General features: G+C 48.1%; 1 pseudogene across 1 annotated transcript in view; it reads right to left on the bottom strand.

The window, feature by feature from the left end:
* The window catches only part of LOC147119105 (uncharacterized), a 125,339-nt pseudogene that overhangs the window by 33,965 nt on the left and 70,830 nt on the right, over positions 1 to 20,544 (bottom strand). Inside the window, exon 3 of the transcript XR_015077874.1 lies at positions 2,486 to 2,694. The product of XR_015077874.1 is annotated as an uncharacterized LOC147119105 (transcript). The remainder of the gene's footprint in view (positions 1 to 2,485; positions 2,695 to 20,544) is intronic.

Here is a 20,544-nt window from a genome sequence, read left to right as displayed (position 1 = left end):
TTTGACAGAACATCCAAAATCCGCGACCTCCACCACCTAGAAGGTCAAGGGCAGTGGTTGCATGGGAGCACCATCATCTCCAAGTTCCCCTCCAAGTCACACACCATCCTGACTCAGATATATTCATCGTTACTGGGTCAAAATCCTGGAACTCCTTACCGAACAACACTGTGGGAGTACCTTCACCACACAGACTGCAGCGGTTCAAGAAGGTGGCTCACCACCCCCTTCTCAATGGGCAACTGGGGGTTGGACATATTTGCTGCTCTTGCTAGTGACGCCCACATCCCAAGAATGAATTAAAACAAATCTGTAAATGTAAACTGGATTAAAAGCCTGTACAGAAATACTTGTTCCTAAAACAATACTCTTTTACATTGTGCGGACAGTGTCTGGTTAACAATCTAATCTCCCCAGAATCCACCTCCCTTGACAGTCTCACATTGGAAATTGTTGGGTCCTCCTGGGCTCAGAAGTCCTGGGGGTTAAACCCAGCAGCTTCTCCTCCATCTCCACTCCAGCTCAAACTGAAGCAACAAAAAGACCAACACAGGCGGCCAGGGACCGACTTCCGCATCCAGCGCCCGCCCTGATACAAGCCGGCTCTGGATTGGCGGGTCTGCTGTGTCGATGCCAGTTGTGGTTTCTACTGTCTGGGGGAGGCGCTGCACCCTGGGTTTCCTGGTGCCGGGGCCCTGGCCGCACGTCCGCCGGGCCCGGCCGCGCTGATTCTGATTGAGTTTTTGATGAGGTAACAGAGAGGGTTGATGAGGGCAATGCGGTTAACATGGTGTACATGGATTTCCAAAAGGCGTTTGACAAGTGCCACATAATTGGCTTGCCAGCAAAGTGGAAGCCCATGGAATAAAAGGGACAGTGGCAGCATGGATATGAAATTGGCTAAGTGACAGAAAACAGAGAGTAGTGGTGAACGGTTGTTTTTCAGACTGGAGGAAGGTACACAGTGGTGTTCCCCAGGGGTCGGTACTAGGATCAATGCTTTTCTTGATATATATTAATGACTTAGACTTGGGTGTACAGGGCACAGTTTCAAAATTTGTAGATGACACAAAACTTGGAAGTATAGTGAACAGTGAGGAGGATAGTGATAGACTTCAAGAGGACATAGACAGGCTGGTGGAATGGGCGGTCATGTGGCAGATTAAATTTAATGCAGAAAAGTGTGAAGTGATACATTTTGTTAGGAAGAACGAGGAGAGGCAATATAAACTAAAGGGTACAATTCTAAAGTGGGTGCATGAAGAGAGACCTGGGGGTATGTGTGCACAAATCGTTGAAGGTGGCAGGGCAGGTTGAGAAAGGGTTAAAAAAGCATGCGGGATCCTGGGCTTTATAAATAGAGGCATAGAGTCCAAAAGCAAGGAAGTTATGATGAACCTTTATAAAACACTGGTTCGGCCTCAACTGGAGTATTGTGTCCAATTCTGGGCACCGCACTTTATGAAGGATGTCAAGGCCTTAGAGAAGGTGCAGAATAGATTTACAAGAATGGTTCCAGGGATGAGGGATGAGGTACTTCAGTTACATGGATAGACTGGAGAAGCTGGGGTTGTTCTCCTTAGAGCAGAGAAGGTTGGGAGGAGATTTGATAGAGGTGTTCAAAATCATGAGGGGTCTAGACAGAGTAGATAGAGAGAAACTGTTCCATTGGCGGAAGGGTCGAGAACCAGAGGACACAGATTTAAGGTGATTGGCAGAAGAACCAAAGGCGACATGAGGAAAAACTTTTTTACGCAGCGAGTGGTTAGGATCTGGAATGCACTGCCTGAAAGGGTGGTGGAGGCAGATTCAATCACGGTTTTCAAAAGGGAATTGGATAAGTGCCTGAAGTAAAGAAATTTGCAGGGTTACGGGGAAAGGGCGGGGAGTGGGACTAGCTGAAGTGATCTTACAGAGTGCCAGCATGGGCTCGATGGGCCGAATGGCCTCCTTCTGTGCTGTAACCATTCTATGATTCTATAAAATATTTGAAAGTTTGTTCCACAGAAGCACGAGGTTTATCTGCTTTTATTATTGATGAATTTAAAAAGTCTCTATTAAAACCTGAGCCAGTGTGTTCTGAGACAAAGAGCCTTGTGTCCAATAAGGGGAATAAAGGCCCACAGCCTCCCCTGGCCCCGGGCCCTGAACAAGGGACTGGAGAAACTCGCTGCCCTGCGGATCAGACAATCAGCCGGCGCTAGTCCCGCCCCTCGCGCTCCCTGATTGGTTGGAGGACCCGCCGTCGGCTCGCACCTCCAGTCCCGCCCCGCTCGCTCCCTATTGGTCGGAAGCTCCCGTCAATCAGGCCGTGGGGCTGGGTCACGTGTCCCCGAGGAGATCAAGTGTCACCGTCCAACTGACGCCGCTCTGTCCGGGGCCTCGCGGACTCTCAGGTTTTCCTATTTCTCTTTATTCTCTCCCGATCCACCCCTCCCCCCGACCTCGCGCGATTCTCCACCCAATCGGAGCGGAGAAAACTCACTTTGCGTCACCGATCGCGACTCTGTAACCGACACCAAGGCCTTTCCCGGAATGCCCCACGCCGACTCCGTCCGACACGATCCGAATGCGCAGGCGCAGCTCCGAGTGGGGGAGGGGGGTTGGTCTCCTCTGGGCATGCGCGGTTATTACCCTTAGCGACCGGGAGGGGTCGCTGTGCTGGACTCGGCCCAAACCGCCGTCTCGCGTGCGCATGCGCAGACTCTCGTCTGTCAATCAACCAACAGCCAGAAGAGGTCGCTGGTGAGGCCAGTGAAGAAAGAAAGACTTGCATTTATATAGCGCCTTTCACCACCACCAGACGTTCCAAAGTGCTTTACAGTCAATGAAGTAATGTTTGAAGTGTAGCCACTGTTGGAATGTAGGAAACGCGGAAGTCAATTAGCACACAGCAAGCTCCCACAAACAGCAATCTGATAATGACCAGATAATTTATCGTTTTGTTATGTTAATTGAGGGATAAACATTGGCTAGGACACCGGGGATAATTCCCCTGCTCTTTCCCACATTACAACAGTGACTACACCTCAAAAGTACTTCATTGGCTGTAAAGCACTTCAAGACGTCTGGTGGTCCTGAAAGGCACTATATAAATGCAAGTCTTTCTTCCTCGAAATAGTGTCATGGGATAATGCTGGAAAAACTCAGCAGGCCAGGCAACTTTCATGGAGAGAGAAATAGAGTCAACGTTTTGGGTCGAAACCCTTCAACAGAAGTTGTGTAGAAGGGTTTCGACCCGAAACGTTGACTCTATTTCTCTCTCCATGGATGTTGCCTGGCCTGCTGAGTTTTTCCAGCGTTTTCTGTTGTTATTTCAGATTTCCAGCATCCGCAGTATTTTGCTATCATATTAGTGTATTAGTGTCATGGGCTCTTATACATCCACCTGAGAGAGCAGATGGGGCCTCAGTTTAACATCTCATCCAAAAAACAGCACTTCTGCCAGTGCTGCCCTCCCTCAGCACTGCACTGGAGTGTCAGCCTGGATTTTGGTGCTGAAGTCTCTGGAGTGGGACTTGAACCCACAACTTTCTGACTCAGAGGCGAGATTGCTACCAACTGAGTCACAGCTGACACTAAAGAACAAGCAGTTCTGACGACAGGTCATCGACCTGAAACGTTAACTCTGTTTCTGCCTCCACAGATGCTGCCTGACTTGCTGAGTATTTCCAGCATTTTCTGTTTTTATTAAAGAAACGAGGGAGTGATTGCTGACAGGAAGAATGTTGGGTTGTCCTGCGCATGCGCACCTCCCTGGTGGCTGAGGCGAAACACCGACTCGCCCCCACCTGAGCCATGCACGCGTACCAGATGTTGTGGCTCCGCATGCGCACCCGATGTTCCAACCACGGGGTTTTGTGTGCTGAGCATGCACGTTGTGGACAGATTGGAACAGGCGATTGTGGAGCAGGAGGGAGAGCACGGGGGCCATGAGCACATGCGCGGGACTCAGTGTCAACAGAGCGCTTTCTGGAGCATCGGGGCTTGTGGGTATTACAGCTGCCATTACTGCTGATCCTTTCAACCAACCTGTGCAGCAGCTGGGGCCTGAAAATCAGCTTCACTGCCCCTAGGTTCAGAAAGGGGAAAATTAAACAACAGTTTGCCTCTGATTGTTTTCTGAACTCATTTTACAGGGTTATAGAAGTGGAGCAGTTACAGGCGGGAAGCTCACACCAAACATCACGTCAAGATCTGACAGAGTCGCTCGATTCATCAGGACCTGAATATCATCAGCCTTTGCACATGGAAGGAGAAAGCAGCGATCGCAGCGATGACAAACCGCACATGTGTTCAGTGTGTGGACGCGGATTCAGCCGATCGCCTGACCTGGTGAGACACGTGCACAGTCACACCGGGGAGAAACCGGGTAAAGGTGGGGATGGCGGGAAGGGCTTCAGTTCCTCGTCTGCATTGGAAGTTCAATGGCGCAGTCGCAACAGGGACAGTCCGTTCATCTGCTCCGTGTGTGGAAAGGGATTTGTTTGTTCATCCCACCTGCAAACACACCAGCGAGTTCACACTGACGGGAGACCATTTCAGTGTTCTGACTGTGGGAAGAGCTTTAAAAGCCCCAGACATCTGAAGCAACACCAGCTTGTTCACACTGATGAGAGACCATTTAACTGTCCTGACTGTGGGAAGAGTTTTAAAAGCCCCGGGGAGCTGAAGAGACACCAGCGAGCTCACACTGATGAGAGACCCTTTAAATGTTCTGAGTGTGGGAAGAGTTTTAAAATCCCCTGGGAACTCAAGCAACACCAGCGAGTTCACACTGGGGAGAGGCTGTTCACCTGCTTCGTGTGTGGGAAGGGATTCGTTCGGTCCTCCAACCTGATGAAACACCAGCGAGTTCACACTGGAGAGAACCCCTTTAAATGTTCTGACTGTGGGAAGAGATTTAAACGCTCCGGGGATCTGAAGAGACACCGGCTCCTCCACACTGGGGAGAGGCCGTTCACCTGCTCCGAGTGTGGGAAGGGATTCACTCAGTCATCCCACCTGCTGGCACACCAGCGCCTCCACACTGGGGAGGGGAAATTCATCTGCTCCGTGTGTGGGAAGGGATTCACTGAATCATCCAACCTGCAGAGACACCAGCGAGTTCACACTGACGAGAGATCCTTTAAATGTTCTGACTGTGGGAAGACCTTTAAAAGATCCGGGGATCTGAAGGGACACCAGCTTGTTCACACTAACGAGAGACCCTTTAAATGTTCTGAGTGTGGGAAGAGTTTTAAAAGCTCCGGGGATCTGAAGAAACACCGGCTCCTCCACACTGGGGAGTGGCCGTTCACCTGCTCCGTGTGTGGGAAGGGATTCGCTCGGTCCTCCAAACTGCTGACACATCAGCGAGTTCACACTGGAGAGAGACCTTTCAAATGTTCTGACTGTGGGAAGAGATTTAAACGCTCCGGGGATCTGAAGCGACACCGGCTCCTCCACACTGGTGAGAGGCCGTTCATCTGCTCCGTGTGTGGGAAGGGATTCACTGAGTCATCCACCCTCCTGTCACACCAGCTTGTTCACACTGATGAGAGACCTTTTAAATGTTCTGACTGTGGGAAGAGCTTTAAAAGCTCTAAGAACCTTAAGAGACACCAGCGTCTTCACACTGATCATAGAATCTAACAGCACAGAAGGAGGTGATTCGGCCCATCGTGTCTGTGCCGGCTCTTTGAAAGAGCTGCCCAATTTAGTCCCAAACCCCAGCTTTATCCCCAGAACTCTGCAAACTAGTCCTCTTCAAGGACATGTCCAATTACCGTTTGAAAGTTCCTGTGGAACCTGATTCCAGCATCCTTTCAGATGGTGCGTTCCAGACCTTAACAACCCTCTGTGTGAAAACAATACTCCTCATTTCCCCTCTAGTTCTTTTAGCAACTATTTTAAATCTGTGACCTTTGGTTACCGACCCACTTGCCAGAGTGAACAGTTTCTCCCTACTTGCTCGATCAAAACCCCTCATCATTTTGAACACCTCTATTAGGTCTCCTCTTAACCTTCTCTGCTCTAAGGGGAACAATCCCAGCTTCTCCAATCTCTCCACATAACTGAAGTCCCTCATCCCTGGTACCATCCTGGTCAACCTCCTCTGCACCCTCTCCAAGGTCTTGACATCCTTCCTAAAGTGTGGTGCCCAGAACTGTACACAAGACTCCAGCTGAGGCCAAAACCCTGCAGCTGTGCAAAACCCTGGTTAGGCCACACCTGGAGTACTGTGAGCAGTTCTGGGCACCACACCTTAGGAAGGATATATTGGCCTTGGAGGGAGTGCAGCGTAGGTTTACCAGAATGATACCCAGACTTTAAGGGTTAAGTTACGGGGAGAGATTACACAAATTAGGGTTGTATTCCCTGGAATTTAGAAGGTTAAGGTGTGATCTGATCGAAGTTTTCAGGATATTAAGGGGAACAGATAGGGTAGATAGAGAGAAACTATTTCCGCTGGTTGGGGATTCTAGGACTGGGGGCATAGTCTAAAAATTAGAGGCAGACCTTTCAGGAGTGAAATTAGGAAACACTTCTACACACAAAGGGTGGTAGAAGTTTGGAACTCTCTTCCGCAAACGGCAATTGATGCGAGATCAATTGTTAATTTTAAATCTGAGATTGATAGGTTTTTGTTAACCAAAGGTATTAAGGGATATGGGCCAAAGGCGGGTGTATGGAGTTAGGTCGCAGATCAGCCATGATCTCATTGAATGGCAGAACAGGCTCGAGGGGCTGAATGGCCTCCTCCTGTCCTATGTTCCTCACTAGTGATTTGTAAAGGTTTAGTGTAACTTCCTTGTTTTTGTATTCAATGGCCCTATTTACAAAGCCAAGTATCCCATATGCTTTCTGAACCGTCTCACCAACTTGCCGTGGCACTTTCAAAGATTTGTGAATATGGACCCCCAGGTCCCTCTGCTCTTGCACCCCCTCAAAATAGTCCCATTTAGATTATACGGCCTCTGTTGTTTCTCCCAAAGTGCATCACTTCACACTTATCCTCATTTAATTTCATCTGCCTTGTGTCTGCTCATTTCACAGTCTGTCTTTTTTTTAATTCAATGATGGGATGTGGGCGTCGCTGGCTGGCTAGGCCTGCATTTAGTGCCCATCCCTAATTGCCCTTGAGAAAATGGTGGTGAGCCGCCTTCTTGAACCGCTGCAGTCCATATGGTGTAGGTACACCCACAATGCTGTTAGGAAGGGAGTTCCAGGTTTTTGGCCCAGCGACAGTGAAGGAACGGCGATACAGGTCCAAGTCAGGATGGTGTGTGGCTTGGAGGGGTACTTGGAGGTGGTGATGTTCCCATGCGTCTGCTGCCCTTGTCCTTCTAAGTGGTAGAGGTCGCGGGTTTGGAAGGTGCTGTTGAAGGAGCTTTGGTGAGTTGATGCAGTGCATCTTGTAGATGGTACACACTGCAGCCACAGTGCGCCGGTGGTGGAGGGAGTGAATGTTGAAGGTGGTGGATGGCGTGCCAATCAAGCGGGCTGCTTTATCCTGAATGGTGTCGAGCTTCTTGAGTGTTGTTGGAGCTGCACTCATCCAGGCAGGTGGAGAGTATTCCATCACACTCCTGACTTGTGCCTTGTAGATGGTGGAAAGGCTTTGGGGAGTCAGGAGGTGAGACACTCGCCGCAGAATTCCCAGCCTCTGGCCTGCTCTTGTAGCCACAGTATTTATATGGCTGGTCCAGTTCAGTTTCTGATCAATGGTAACCCCCAGGATGTTGACAGTAGGGGATTCAGCGATGGTAATGCCATTGAATGTCAAAGGGAGATGGTTAGAGTCTCGCTTGTTGGAGATGGTCATTGCCTGGCACTTGTGTGGTGCGAATGTTACTTGTCTCTGTCCTCCTGAAGTCTGCTACTACTATGCTCACTATTTACTACGTTGCCAAGTTTTGTATCATCCGTAAACTTCAAAATTGTACACCTATACCCAAGTCCAGGTCAGTTATATATAACAAGAAAAGCAGTGGCCCTAATCCTGACCCCTGGGGGAGCCCACTGCATACTTCCCTCCAGTCAGAAAAACATCCCTCAGCACTGCTCACTGTCTCCTCTCCCTTAGCCAATTATACCCAAATTACCATCAGCCCTTTAATTCCCTGTGCTTCTATTTTCCGAGTAAGTCTCTTATGTGGTATTTTATCAAATGCCTTTTGAAAGTCCATATAAACATCTGCTGCACTACCTTCATCAACCCTCTGTTACTTCATCAAAGAACTCAATCAGTTTAGTCAGACACGATTTACCTTTAACAAATCCATACTGGCTGCCCCTTATTAACCCATGCTTCTCCAAGTGAGAATTAATTTTGTCCTTGACAATGGTCTCTAGTCGTTCACCCACCACTGACATTAGACTGATTGGCCTGTAGTTACCAGGTTTATCCCTCTCCCCCTTTTTAAACAGGGGTGTAACATTTGCAATCCTCCAGTCCTCTGGCACCACTCCCATATATCTGAGGGAGATTGAAAGATTGTGGTCAGAGCTTCTGCTATCTCCACCCTAGCTTCCCTCAGCAACCTAGGATGTATCGCATCTGGACCGGGTGACTTGTTAACTTTGAGTGATGACAACCTATTTAGCACCTCCTTTCGATCCATTTTTAACCAATTTCTCTACTCCCCCCTCCTCTACTGCGACATTAACTTCATCCTCTTCTTTTGTGGAGACAGATGCTAAGTACTCATTCAGTACCTCAGCCACGCCCTCTGCCTCCGTATGATGAGCTCCTATTTGGTCCCTAATCGGCCCCACCATTCCTTTAACTATCCTTTTACTTTTCATACGTTTATAAAAGATTTTTGGGTTCCCTTTTACGTTACCCACTAATCTTTTCTCATATTCTCTCCCTGGTGTCAGCTGTGGCTCAGTGGGTAGCACACTCGCCTCTGAGTCAGAAGGTTGTGGGTTCTAGTCCCACTCCAGGGACTTGAGCACATAAAGCTAGGCTGACACTCCAGTGCAGTGCTGAGGGAGTGTGGCACTGTTGGAGGTGCTGTCTTTCTGACGAGACTTTAAACTGAGGCCCCGTCTGCTCTCTCAGGTGGATGTAAAAGATCCCGTGGCACTATTTTGAAGAAGAGTAGGGGAGTTATCCCCGGTGTCTTGGCCAATATTTATCTCACAACCAACATAACAAAAACATTATCTGGTTATTATCACATTGCTGTTTGTGGGAGCTTGCTGAGCACAAATTGGCTGCTGCGTTTCCCACATTACAACAGTGACTCCACTTCAAAGTACTTCATTGGCTGTAAAGAGCTTTGAGATGTCCGGTGGTCGTGAAAGGCGCTATATAAATGCAAGTCTTTCTTTCGTATATCCTTTTTCAATTTCCCCCCACTCTCTGTATTCTCCTGATTTTTGACTGTATTCTGTACCTGACATTTGTTGTAAACCTCCTTTTTCTGTTTTATTCTAACCTCTACATCCTTTGTCATCCAGGGAGCTCGAGCTTTGGACGCCCCATCTTTCCTCCTTATAGGAATATGCTTGGTTTGTACTCGGTGCCATATTTTGTTTTATAACGTGAAGTGTGTTGGGACATTTTACTACATTAAAGACGTTATATAAATACAAGTTGTTGTTATTATCTGAAACTAACAAATTCCACAGAGGAAAAATAACAGTAATTTTACTCCCAAATATTAAATATTTTGTTCCACGAGGTTTATCTGCTTTTATTCATGAATTTAAAAAGTCTCTATTAAAATCTGAGCCAGTGTGTTATGAGACAAAGAGCCTTGTGTCCAATAAGGGGAATAAAGGCCCACAGCCTCCCCTGGCCCCGGGCCCTGAACAAGGGATTGGAGAAACTCGCTGCCCTGCGGATCAGACAATCAGCCGGCGCTAGTCCCGCCCCTCGGGCTCGACAATTGATTGGAGGACCCGCCGCCGGCTCGCCCCTCCAGCCCCGCTCGCTCCCTATTGGTCGGAAGCGCCCGTCAATCAGGCCGTGGGCCTGGGTCACGTGTCCCTCGCCGAATTTACAAAGAAAGCATCGCGCGGTCGCCGGGCGGACCTGCAGGTCGGCGGGAGCGGGGTCGGGAGATTAATAAACTGCGGGTAGGCCACGCCGCAGGGTTTATAAAGTCGGAGAGAGTGATTTATAATGGTTCCGCCATTCAATAAGATCATGGCTGATCATCCAAGTTCAGTACCCTGTCCCTGCTTTCTCCCCATACCCCTGGATCCCTTTAGCCTTAAGAAATATATCCAACTCCTTCTTGAATATATTTAATGAATTGGCCTCAACTGCCTCCTGTGGTAGAGAATTCCACAGGTTCACCACTCTCTGGGTGAAGAAATTCCTCCTCATCTCTGTCTTAAATGGCTCACCCCTTATCCTTAGACTGTGACCCCTGGTTTGGACTCCCCGACCATCGGGAACATCCTTCCTGCATCTAGTCTGTCTAGTCCTGTTAGGATTTTATAAGTTTCAATGAGATCCCCTCTCATTCTTCGAAACTCCAGCGAGTATAAGCCCAATCAACCCAATCTCTCCTCATACGCCATTCCTGCCATCCCAGGTATCAGCCTGGTGAATCTTCGCTGCACTCCTTCCATGGCAAGAACATCCTTCCTCAGATAAGGCGACCAAAACTGCACACAATACTCAAGATGTGGTCTCACCAAGGCCCTGTACAACTGCAGCAAGACATCCTTGTTCCTGTACTCAAACCCTCTCACTACGAAGGCCAACATACCATTTGCTTTCTAAACCGCCTGCTGCAGCTGCATGCTTACCTTCAGCAACTGGTGCACAAGGACACACAGGTCTCGTTGCACTTCCCCTTCTCCCAATCTATTGCCATTCAGATAATAATCTGCCTTCCTGTTTTTGACACCAAAGTGGATAACCTCACATTTATCCACGTTATATTGCATCTGCCATGCTTCTGCCCAATCACCCAACCTGTCCAAATCCTACTGGAGTTTCTCGGCATCCTCCTCACAGCACACACGCCCACCCAACTTTGTGTCGTCTGCAAACTTGGAGATATTACATCTAGTTCCCTCGTCCAGATAATTAATATATATTGTGAATAGCTGGGATCCTAGGACCGATCCCTGCGGTACCCCACTAGACACTGCCTGCCACTCGGAAAAAGAGCCGTTTATTCCAACTCTATGCTTTCTGTCTGCCAACCAGTTCTCTGTCCAAGTCAATACCTTGCCCCCAATCCCATGTGCCTTAACTTTACACGCTAGTCTCTTATGCGGGACATTATCGAAAGCCTTTTGAAAGACTTAATCGTCAAATAACTATTTATTTCAAAATATAAAGCAGTGATTTGAAATGGAAAGACTTGCATTTATAGAGAGGATACTGTAATCTCAGGATGTCGCAAAGCGCTCTACAGCCAATGAATACTTGTGTTGTGTTACAGGGGGTCCGGGGAATTTTTATAACACAGGAGGGGCCTCAGAGAACCCCTGATCTACACTGTCCCATCAAACACTCCCAGGGCAGGTACAGCATGGGTTAGATATAGAGTAAAGCTCCACCTACACTGTCCCATCAAACACTCCCAGGGCAGGTACAGCACGGGCTAGATACAGAGTAAAGCTCCCTCTACACTGGCTCATCAAACGTACAGCACGGGTTAGATACAGAGTAAAGCTCCCTCTACACTGTCCCATCAATCACTCCCAGGGCAGGTACAGCACGGGCTAGATACAGAGTAAAGATCCCTCTACACTGGCTCATCAAACACTCCCAGGGCAGGTACAGCATGGGTTAGATACAGAGTAAAGCTTCTGCTACACTGTCCCATCAAACATTCCCAGGGCAGGTATAGCACGGGTTAGATACAGAGTAAAGCTCCCTCTACACTGTCCCATCAAACACTCCCAGGGCAGGTACAGCACAGGTTAGATACAGAGTAATGCTCCCTCTACACTGTCCCATCAAACACTCCCAGGGCAGGTACAGCATGGGTTAGATACAGAGTAAATCTCCCTCTACGCTCTCCCATCAAACACTCCCAGGGCAGCTACAGCATGGGTTAGATACATAGTAAAGCTCCCTCTACACTGTCCCATCAAACACTCCCAGGGCAGGTACAGCATGGGTTAGATACAGAGTAAAGATCCATCTACACTGTCCCATCAAACACTCCCAGGGCAGATAAAGCATGGGTTAGATACAGAGTAAAGCTCCCTCTACACTGTCCCATCAAACACTCCCAGGGCAGGTACAGCATGGGTTAGATACAGAGTAAAGCTCCCTCTACACTGTCCCATCAAACACTCCCAGGGCAGGTACAGCATGGGTTAGATACAGAGTAAAGCTCCCTCTACACTGTCCCATCAAACACTCCCAGGGCAGGTACAGCACGGGTTAGATACAGAGTAAAGCTCCCTCTGCACTGTCCCATCAAACACTCCCAGGGCAGGTACAGCACGGGTTAGATACAGAGTAAAGCTCCCTCTGCACTGTCCCATCAAACACTCCCAGGGCAGGTACAGCATGGGTTAGATACAGAGTAAAGCTCCCTCTGCACTGTCCCATCAAACACTCCCAGGGCAGGTACAGGGGCGTGTTATCGATACCTCCCCTGGATACCAAGGCTAGGAGAGGCACTCTGGATTGTTGTGTATGTAATATGTATGCTACTTTAACCCTATGGCCAGGGCAGCACTACTTTGTAGGGCGTAGTGATACCGTAGTACCACTCCTGGCCATAGGGGTATAAATAGTACTGTGGGTACTGATCTCCCCTCAGTTCCCGCCTGTGGGTATGAAGTAAAGACCTAAGTTAAACCCTTCCAAGCTGTCTCTTCCTTTTTGTATCAAGTAGATGCGCATACTTTACACTGGCGACTAGGAACGTTCGAACTCACCAGTACAAGGTGCAACAAAGGATCGGTAGCAGTACGGGGAGAGAAGCTTCTTACCAGCCTGCAGAGTCCAGCGTCGACCGAAGGAGGCCACCCAGTTCAGGAGGAGCGGCAGAACGGAGCGAGAGAGAGAGGTTCCAGCGGAGGCTGCGGCAGCTGAGAGAAGAGGCTGAACGGGCGTTCCAGCCACGGGGCAAAAGTCCACCCAGGGTCAGGTAAACTGCAATCCTTCCTGGGGAACGCGAGCTGCAAGGGCCAGAACGGGCAGGCGATCTGGGGAATAAACGGAGCCACGAGGACTAGCGGGCCACGAGAGGGGAAGGTCGTTGTAATAGCGGCGGTGGCAATAACGGGAGCTGCAAGAAAAAAAATAACGAACCTGGAGAGACGTCGTTGACAGCAGAGGGAGAAAAGGCGGGAAAAGCGCCATCTAGTGGACAAAGGGGAAAAGTTTTTCTCTTCAGCAGTTTAAAATGAACAGCGCCATCTAGTGGACAAAAGGGGGAAAGTTTTTCTCTTAGAAAAAAAATAACAGCGCCATCTAGTGGAAAAAGGCGGGAAAACCTCTTCAGTAGTTTTAAAAATGGCTAAAGAGGCTCGATTGTCAGAATTTGTTGCCGACATAGAAGATTGGGACGCATATGTAGAAAGGCATGAACTTTATTGCATAGTAAACAAGGTGAAAGATGACGAAAAGGCAGCAACCTTATTAAATTCTATGGGGGCAAAAACATACGGTCTGCTGAGGAATCTTCTTACTCCAGAAAAGCCAGCAGACAAAACGTATGCCCAAATTGTTGATACGTTAAAGGAACATTTAAACCCTAAGCCACCATTTATAGCGGAAAGGTACCGCTTTTACAGACGCGACCAAAGGAATGATGAGTCGCAGGCAGCCTATTTGGCTGAGCTCAGACGGTTGTCCAAACATTGCCAGTTTGGAGCCTTTTTGGCGGAAGCGATCAGAGACAGATTTGTCTGTGGCATGTTAAATGAGAGTACACGAAAACGGTTGCTGGCCAAGAAACAGCTCAGCCTAGATCAGGCGATAGAAATAGCATTGGCACATGAAGCAGCAGCACAGGGTGCTGCCCAAATACGACAAAATACAACCGGCTCTGACACCCATGAGGTGACCTTTCACAAAGGTAAATGCTACCGTTGTGGCAAAACCACCCACGACCAAAGTAATTGTTGGTTTCGTGATAAAATATGCCGGCAGTGTGGGAAAAAGGGGCATATAGCGAAAGTTTGTCGGTCGGGTACGAAACCCAATAGTGGGGGCAATCCGAGCAGTACCAAGGCAAGGACAAAAATACATAAGATATCTGACAGTAGCTCAGACGAGTCACAGGAAGGCACAAAAGCAGAGCCTAAAGGTCTGGGATGTCTCAAGTTATATGGTGTAGACAAAATGGAGGACCACAGCACAATGTGGGTTAAAATGAAGGTAGCAGGCGTCGAAGTTAATATGGAGCTGGACACGGGTTCAGCCCTATCAGTAATTAATGAACAAGATTATAACAGGCTGTTCAAACACATTCCCTTAAAGGATACCGAAATCAAATTAAAAACATATACGGGACAAAAAGTTTACCCGAAGGGAAAAATGCAAGTAACAGTTAAATACAACGGCAGAAAAGTGCCAGGACTTTATTTATACGTCCTACCAAACGGCGGACCACCACTTTTGGGTAGGGAATGGATAAGAAAAATCCATTTCGACTGGAAGTCGATACACGAGATAAAAGTAGAGACCACCAAGGATGATACAACCATTACAAACAGGCTGTCGAAAATATTGGCAAAAACGCCAGAGGTGTTCCAACAAGGGCTGGGGACCTTAAAGGACATTAGAGCAAAAATAACTATTGCTCAAGACGCAAACCCCAAGTTTTGTAAGGCCAGACCGGTGCCTTACGCCATCCGGCCAGCTGTGGAAGCAGAACTGGATGCCTTAGAGAGTGCAGGTGTCCTTACAAAGATTGAGTGGAGTGAGTGGGCCACGCCCATCGTCCCAGTTATAAAGAAATCTGCAAATAACACACCGGGGGAACCAAAGAAGGTTCGCATTTGCGGGGATTTTAAGATAACTATTAACCCAGTCCTGCACACGGTACAGTATCCGCTGCCGCGGATAGAGGACATAATTCGCATCGTTAGCTGGGGGTAGACACTTTACGAAGATTGACCTTTGTCAAGCTTATTTACAGATGGAGGTGGAGCAGGACTCGAAAAAGCTCCTAACGATTAACACCCACAAGGGATTGTACCAGTACAATCGCCTGGTATTTGGTGTGGCGTCCGCCCCAGCCATATGGCAGAGGACCATGGAACAGGTCCTACAGGGCATTCCAGGAACGCAGTGCTACCTGGATGACATCCTGGTGACAGGACAAACGGATAACGACCACCTCGCTAACCTGGAGCGAGTACTTCTGCGGTTGCAACAATACGGACTCAGGGCGAACAAGCAGAAATGTGAGTTTTTCCAGGAACGTATCTCATACTGTGGTCACATTATAGACAAGGAAGGCCTGCATAAGTCCCCAGAAAAGATCGAGGCAGTAGTGAAGGCCCCGCCCCCTGAGAATGTATCTCAGTTACGATCATTCTTAGGCCTTATAAACTATTACCATAAGTTCCTCCCGAACTTATCGTCCATTTTACATCCACTAAATTCATTGCTGCAAAAGGGAGTCTCCTGGAATTGGGACGAAGCGTGTGAGGCTGCTTTTAAAAAGGGTAAACAACTCATTACATCAAAGGAAGTGCTCGCACACTTTGACCCAAAAATGCCAATGAGGTTGGCATGTGACGCCTCCCCGTACGGTATAGGGGCAGTGTTGTCACACAAATTTCCCAATGGGACGGAGAGGCCAATAGCATTTGCCTCAAGGTCGTTAACTACACCCGAAAGAAACTATGCGCAAATCGACAGGGAGGCCCTCAGTCTGGTGTGGGGTGTAAAAAAATTCCACCACTATCTACATGGACAACGTTTCACACTACTGACGGATCATCAACCGTTGGTGTCCATATTTAATCCAACAAAAGGGGTGCCCCTGATGACGGCCCAAAGGCTACAGAGATGGTCACTGTTCTTAGGAGCACACCAGTACCTTATCGAATATAAGGGTACCAAACAGCATGGCAATGCGGATGGCCTGTCGCGGCTACCATTGCCTGCAGAGATCGAAGAGATAGTACAGGACCCCGTGGAAATATATCATACGGCGGTTATGGAACACTTGCCCATCACCAGCCAATGTATCGAGCGGGAAACACAGAATGACCCGACACTGGCAAGGGTTTATGAATTGACCGTGAAAGGCTGGCCGGCGCAGGGTGACGCATCATTGCCGGCGTTTTCGGCAAGGAAGGACCAGTTGTCCGTATGCCGGGGCACATTGATGTGCGGAGCCAGGGTGGTGGTCCCTCAAAAATTACAACATAAAGTGTTGCAGGACTTACACGAAGGTCATCTGGGGGGGTGTCAAAATGAAAAGCCTCGCCAGAGCCTACGTCTGGTGGCCCGGCATTGACAGGGACATCGAGGAAGTAGCAAAAGCCTGCCAAGGGTGCCAGATGGTGCAGAACGTACCACCCCAAGCCCCACTACATCCGTGGGAGTGGCCCTCAACGCCGTGGCAAAGGATCCACGTGGACTTCGCTGGGCCCTTCATGGATGCGATGTTCCTTATTGTAGTGGACGCCCACTCAAAATGGCCGGAGGTCATAAAGATGTCATCAACGACAGCCAAAAAGACGGTCGCAGCCTTAAGGACCATTTTTGCCCGAAACGGGGTGCCCGAGCAAGTCTGTTCGGACAATGGGCCACAATTTGTGGCAGAAGAATTTCAAGCATTCCTAAAAAGGAATGGAGTGCGACATTATACGTCCGCACCATATCATCCGGCTACAAATGGGCTGGCAGAGCGATTTGTACAGACTTTTAAAAAGGCCATCAAGGCGATGGGGGAGGAAAGGTTGCCACTACAACACAAGGTGGACAATTTCCTATTCGCGTACCGTAATGCTGCACATACGGTGACCAACCAGGCCCCCGCCGTCATGTTCTTTAATAGAAGGTTAAGGTCTCGCCTCGAATTGCTCAGACCAAACATCCGGAGAGATGTGGAAAACTGAGTATTTCGTAGGGCTCCTGACAGACAGACACGGAGCTTCGAGGTGGGGCAGCAAGTGTTGGCCCGTGATTATAGAAATGAAAAGTGGCGGTCTGGTACGATAAAGGCCCACCAGGGACCTTTGATGTACACAGTGGATACTGGGGACGGCATAATCAGACGACATGCTGATCAACTTGTGGAGTCCAGAAACCCAACTGATTCACTACCTCAAACGTCTCAGCACATTGTTCCAGCGGAATCACGGCCCAGCTCGTCGCTACAGAAGTCTCAGGATGGCGAGGAGTTCAGCACTCCAGTGAGCTCCACGGCACAGGATGTGCCATCAGACACCGACGACTCCAGCGATGAAGGGGTGACGGAAGTACTGCCGCCTACACCGAGACCGACTAGAGAAAGACGTTATCCTAGTCGAGACAGGAGGCCTCCTCAGAGACTGAATCTATAACATGTTTCTTTTTATATATATATAGGTAGACAACTCTGATGTAAATATGTTATGTATGTTGTGTTACCAAATGTTATTAGCCCTAGTTATGGTGCATCTGTTGACTTAATTGCACGGGTACGTTTTAATTAAAAGGGGAGGAATGTTGTGTATGTAATATGTATGCTACTTTAACCCTATGGCCAGGGCAGCACTACTTTGTAGGGCGCAGTGATACCGTAGTACCACTCCTGGCCATAGGGGTATAAATAGTACTGCGGGTACTGATCTCCCCTCAGTTCCCGCCTGTGGGTATGAAGTAAAGACCTAAGTTAAACCCTTCCAAGCTGTCTCTTCCTTTTTGTATCAAGTAGATGCGCATACTTTACATGGATGATATGGGGAGCTGGGACTTGTCCGTGACTGAAGGTATGAGAACTGAAATAGTCCAGAGCAATGATCGTGTGTTAGTCGTGTCTCAGTGGGAACACTCTCTCTCTCTCTCCAATTCCAATTCCAATTAAAATGCTTTATTGGCATGAAAGTTTACAGAGAACCATATTGCCAAAGCTAACATAGCAAAAAGGTACAGTTTTCCAACATTCTGTAGGTGTCAATCGATTTGACATTTGTTGGGTACATACAATATTACTTTTAAACAATATTAATTTTAAACAGTCTTTGTACTTCATTTGGTACGTTCAATATTAATTTTAAACAGTCTTAATTTTAAACAGTCCTCAGGTTGTGACATGTTGTTACATATTTGGCCCCAAGGTATGGTCTGTCTCCTTCTCCTAGGACTAATCTCAATTTTGACAGATCATCCAATTCCTTGAAATCTGGGGTTGTTTGGCTTAGCTTGTTGAATAATATGTTTCTTGATGTGTTGAATTTTTCGCATTTTAGGAGGAAATGCATTTCTGTTTCAACCTCGCCAGCCAGACATTGATCGCATATTCTATTCTCTCTAGGCTGCCAGGATTTCTTGTATCTGCCTTTTTCAATTTCCAGTTGGTGGTCGCTTAGTCTGTACCTGGTGAGGGTCTGTCTCTGTTTTGTGTCTCTGATGGTCGTGAGGTAGTCTGCCAGTTTATATTCTCTTTTTAGGGCCCGGTAACATTCTAATCTGCTTTGGCTTTCGGTTATTTTGTTCCAATGTTCCAGGTAGGTTTCTTTGCATTTTTTAATGATTTGGTTCACTCGGATTGGTGTTTGGACGGCTGTGTTGGTCTGGGGCTGGTCAGGGTCCGGCTGAGTACTTAGTTTCCGTAGCAGCTGACTCAGGGGACTCTTTTCTGGGTTTAGCTCTTGGGTCTGAAAGGCTTTGAAATGAAGGGTGTCTGGGGAGCTAGATTTGAGGTGATTTAGGAAGTTTAGTGCTCGTTTTTGGATGTTTATTATCAGTGGGTATCTGCCTAGTTCGGCTCTGCATGCATTTGTTGGCGTTTTTCTTTGGGTGCGAAGGATGCTTCGGCAGAATTCTGCATGTAGGGCTTCTATTGTATGTTTTTCCCATTTAGTGTAGCTTTGGTGATTTAGCGGGCCCCATACTTCACTACCGTACAGTGCAATGGGCAGGATTATGCTGTCAAATATTTTGAGCCAGATTTTGATTGGGATTTGGATGTTGTAGAATTTTCTTTTTATTGCATATAGGGCTCTTCGGGCTTTTTCTTTTAGTGCATTCACTGCTATGCTGAAGCTCCCTGATGCTGTAATAGTTAGACCAAGGTAGGTGTAGCTCATAGTGTGTCCTATAGTGATATCACTGAGGGTAAACTGGTATTTGTTTTCCTGACATCTGGGCCTTTTTTGAAAAATCATGATGTTGGTTTTCTTTAGATTTACTGTTAGAGCCCAATTTTGGCAGTATTTGTCGAGTAGGTCTAGTTGTTGCTGTAATCCCTGTTCTGTGGGAGACAGCAGAACCAGGTCGTCCGCATAGAACAGGGATTTCACTTCTCCATCCAGGAGACGGAGACCTGGTGACTCGCTTTGCTCCAGCATGTCTGCTAATTCATTTATGTATATGTTGAACAGGGTCGGGCTCAAATTGCAGCCCTGCCGGACGCCTCTTCTCTGGGTGAAGAAATCGGTGCGTTTGTCTCCAATTTTGACCCCGCATTTGTTTTTCAGATACATTGATTTAATAAGGTCATAGACTTTGCCCCCTATTCCACATTGAAGAAGTTTATAATAGAGCCCTTCGTGCCATATAGAGTCAAAGGCTTTCTTGAAGTCGATGAAACAGGCGAATATTTTCCCATTTTTTGTTTGGTGTATATGTTTTTCAATGAGGGTGTGAAGGGTATAGATATGGTCGGCGGTGCGGTGTTTTGGAAGAAAGCCTATTTGGTTTTTTTCTGAGGATATTATGTTTGTTAAGAAAATCAAGTAATCTACTATTTAGAATACTGCAGAATAACTTCCCTAGACAACTGTTGACACAGATGCCGCGGTAGTTATTTGGGTCTGATTTGTTTCCGCCTTTTATATATGGGGGAGATTAGTCCTTGGCACCAGATATCGGGCACCAGATCTCTCTCTCTCTGTGTCTCAGTGGGAGCACTCTCTCTCTCTCTCTCTCTCTCTCTGTGTCTCAGTGGGAGCACTCTCTCTCTCTCTCTCTCTCTCTCTGTGTCTCAGTGGGAGCACTCTCTCTCTCTCTCTCTCTCTCTCTCTGTGTCTCAGTGGGTGCACTCTCTCTCTCTCTCTCTCTCTCTCTCTCTCTGTCTCAGTGGGAGCACTCTCTCTCTCTCTCTCTCTCTCTGTCTCAGTGGGAGCACTCTCCCTCTCTCTCTCTCTCTCTGTCTCAGTGGGAGCACTCTCTCTCTCTCTCTCTCTCTCTCTCTCTCTGTCTCAGTGGGAGCACTCTCTCCTCTCTCTCTCTCTCTCTCTCTCTGTGTCTCAGTGGGTGCACTCTCTCTCTCTCTCTCTCTCTGTGTCTCAGTGGGAGCACTCTCTCTCTCTCTCTCTCTCTCTCTCTGTCTCAGTGGGAGCTCCTCTCTCTCTCTGTGTCTCAGTGGGTGCACTCTCTCTCTCGTCTCTCTCTCTCTCTCTGTCTCAGTGGGAGCTCTCTCTCTCTCTCTCTCTCTCTCTGTGTCTCAGTGGGTGCAC

Source organism: Somniosus microcephalus, chromosome 4 (assembly GCF_052327205.1).
Source record: "Somniosus microcephalus isolate GS21.2 chromosome 4, FLI_Smic_1.0, whole genome shotgun sequence".
Classification (NCBI taxonomy): Eukaryota; Metazoa; Chordata; class Chondrichthyes; order Squaliformes; family Somniosidae; genus Somniosus; species Somniosus microcephalus.
This window is presented reverse-complemented; position numbering and strand designations above follow the sequence as displayed.